Source organism: Sorex fumeus, unplaced genomic scaffold (genome assembly GCF_029834395.1).
Source record: "Sorex fumeus unplaced genomic scaffold, SorFum_2.1 ptg000034l, whole genome shotgun sequence".
In the NCBI taxonomy this organism is placed as follows: domain Eukaryota; kingdom Metazoa; phylum Chordata; class Mammalia; order Eulipotyphla; family Soricidae; genus Sorex; species Sorex fumeus.
Window position 1 is genome coordinate 39,034,910 of NW_026606091.1, and position 3,729 is coordinate 39,038,638.

Genomic DNA, 3,729 nt, shown 5'->3' on the forward strand with positions numbered 1-3,729 from the left:
CAGGCCCAAGGAAAACAGCACATTGGGTAACCTGTCCCCTGCACATTCCTCAGGGGGTCTTTCTCCCAAAGCCTAAGAGATGGGCCTCCCCCTACCTCGACCCGGCAGCCTCCCCACTACTAGGACCGTCTGTGTGCAGTGAGGGCCAGTCCGCACCCCGAAACCCCTCTAGCCTCTTCTAGATTTTGATACATTATAGTGGGTGTCGTCCTGGCCTGTCCTTCCTCCCACCACCGCAGGCGGGCTCCTACCCTCACAGTGGGTCTCCGCCGGCACCTTCTGTCATTTCTCCATATCCACCTTGTCCTGATTCACTCCCCTTGCAGCTGATCCGGAGCTGGCTCTGCAGTAGCACCTGCTCCTCCTCCTGCTCATTCTCAGAGACCGACACTGGTCAGAGGCCACTTCCTACTGCGGGAGGGCAAGATCCTAGTCCTGTTGCTGTCACAGACACGCACCTGTTTGTCCTGCAGTCCCACCTGTGGGCGCAAGGCTGGAAGTGAGGACAGGCAGCCAGGGCATCCTGCTCTGGGGCCAGAGATGTGGATGTTCACCTACTCCCAGGACCAAGGCTGGCAGAACCTGGGCAATCTGTGCCCTGCACAGGCCCCCATGGTCTTGCTCCAGTGGCCTAGTAGATGCGACCTCCCTTGCCTGGGGTCCCTGTCTCCTGTCCTGTGCTCAGGGATCACCCCGAATGGTGCTCAAGGATCCATACGAGGTGCCAGGAATCAACCCAGGATAGAAGTATGCAAAGCAGACACCTTACCAGCTGTTCTAGCTTTTGATATATTACATTTCCTTGTTTGTTTGCTTCTTTGGTTTTGGAACGACAGCAGGGATCAGTCCCAGCCATGCTCAAGGGCCTCTATGGGACGCCAGAGATTTAAGTCAGATAGCCCAAGTGCCCTTCCCGCTCTACTATCTCCCGGCCTCTTTTATCAATTTCAAAATAAAATTTTAACTTACCGTTGATTTTGTTATATTGCATCCCAAAAGGAATTCCACTTTACAATGATGCGTGTGAAATTCCCAAATGCTCCAGTGAGTTCCACTGCAATCAGAACCGCCCCTCCCACTCTTCCCCCTCCTCTTTTTGCTATACTTGGACATTTTTGGAGGGACATACCCAGTGTTGCTCAGGCCTCACTCCTGGCTCTGTACTCAGGGACGACTCCTGCTGGGGCTTCGGGATCATATGCGGTGCCCGGGGTCACATCTGGATTGGCTGGTCAACAAGGCAAATGCCCTACCCTTTGGACTACCTCTCCAATCCTGCAAGATACTTTTCTTGAAAGAAACTTACTCAGTAAGATGTGAAGGGAGGACGTGTTCAAAACAGAATGTGAGCTGAAAGAGCTGACCACTCCCCCTAACTTCTAATGGCCAGTAACTGCCTATACCTGTCAATCACAAACTGCCACTAGGGAAGGTCCCTTGGGCCTGTCCCCCACCCCCATCTCTGGACCCCGAGAGGCCTCTGCAGGTTCCCTGCAGCTTTTTCCCACTTCCATATCTAATGCAAATGAAATTTGTTTGCCATTTATAAATGCCCATACAGAGTTTCCCCTTAAAGTCAATGAAATAATCATTTTTACAAAAGAAATTAATTAATGACATGTTGAATGGTGCTCAAAGCAGGACACATTTGAACCACTGATCCACTCCTCATGGACTCTTTCCAAACTCAAGTCTAGCATCACATTTCCCCAATTCTATAATGATCCCAGCGCCTCAGCTGAGCTCTGGATTTTACCTTAGAAAATGTACTACACATCTAATTCTATAAATCCAAATATAAGCCATTCTCCTCTTAAAATTTAGTTTTATTGAATCGATGTGAGATAGACCCTTATAAAGCTGTTCATGCTCAGGCTTCAGTCATCGTTGTTCACCCATCCCTCCACCAGTGTACATTTCCCACCTCCAATGTTTCCAGTTTCCTCCCAACACCCACCCCCCCCCACCTCTCCACCCAGGCCAGCCTTTTTTTTTTTAATGTTTATTAGTAAAACACCATAAGGTACAGTTATAGACTTACAAATTTTTGTTTGGATTTCAGTTATACAATGACCGAGACCCATCCCTCCACCAGTGCCCATTTTGCACCACCACAGATCCCAGTATCCCTCCCACCCCCCTTCCCCCCACCCCACCCTGGCTCTGTGGCAGGGCATTCACTTTTGTTCTCTCTTATTGGGTGTTGTGGTTTGCAAAAGAGGCATTGAGTGTTAATCATGTTCGGTCTATAGTCTGCTTTCAGCATGTATCTCCCATCCTGGGAGGATCCTCCCAACACCCTTTACTTGGTGCTCCCTTCTCTATCTGAGCTGCCTTTTCCTCCAGCATGTGTGGCTGGCCTCCAAGCCATGGAGCAAACTTCCTGGTACTTATCGCGACTATTCTTGGGTGTTAGTCTCCTATTTTGTTTCTTGATATTCTACAGATGAATGTAATCTTTCTATGTCTGTCCCTCTCTTTCTGACTCATTTCACTTAGCATGGTACTTTCCATGTAGTATCACTTGTATGCAAATTTCATGAATTCATCCTTTCTAACATCAGCATTGTATTCCATTGTGTAGATATACCAAAGTTTTTTAACCAGTCATCCGTTCTCAGGCACTTAGGTTTTCTCCAGATATTCAGATCAGCCTTTTTGGAAGATGTTTTTATTATCTATCTTTCTCTCAGTTTGTTTCTGTCTCTGTCTGTCTCTGTCTCTGCCTTTTTTCTCTCTCTCTCTCTCTCTTTCTCTGCCTCTGTCTCTGTTTATCTTTCTCTGTCTCCCTTTTTGTGGTTTACAATACAGATACTGAAAGGGTATCAGGAATATCCCTTTACCTACTTTTAACACTCAAGGATTTCAAATTTGGACAAAAAATAGAATTGTTGTTTCAGGCACGTTGGCCAAAGGGAGAACTGGAAATGGTCTCTGCTATGGACAACCAGGGATCTGCAGATCTGCAATGACTGACCACAGCCTGGGCCCTGCTCTCAGTGTGCAGAGGAGTCTTCCACCTACCCCGTGACTTTCAGGAAGTGCAAGATGACATGTATTTCCTAGCCTCTGGGGAAGTACCTTGTGACCCTGGGGGCTCAGGCACCAAATTTCCAACTGTGGGCTTGTGTTGGGTAAGGACTGGAAGGAAGAAGCCCTCCACATGCCCCCTCCTCTGCCCCAGGAACGGACCCTTTTGCAAGGTCCCTGAGCCCCACGGCTCTCACAGCGGCAGGTATCATGCCCTAGACTCACCACACTCAGGAAGACACAGGGGTCCCAGAGAGTGTTGGCAGAAGAGGGGACCTGCTTGGTATCCCACTGAGCAGTCAGCCTCGCCCTGGCAATGTCCCAGGAGCTGCCTGTCAGCGCAGTGCGGAGTGTGAGGATCCCATGCGGGCCTCATCGGGTCTCTGCTGTTTCCTAGCCTGTGACTATTTCTCTCTTGCATCTACAATGTGGGGTCCCCGCCAAAGTGACTCTGGAATTGATCTTTTTATGTGGGGTTGAGGGCATTGATTGGTCTAGGATGTTGACTCCCAAGATCCAGGTAAAGCCCATATGTTTCCTTTGGTTTTCGGCATGTGGCTCAGTGAGGATGTTGGGAATTTTCTGCTGTGAAACTATGTAGACCGAAGGGCGTCATTTCCCAGACCAGACTACCAGTGAAATGTTAGTTTTTCTCTCCTTGATGGCCTTGGTATTCTCTTGGGCTCCTGGCAAAGAGAC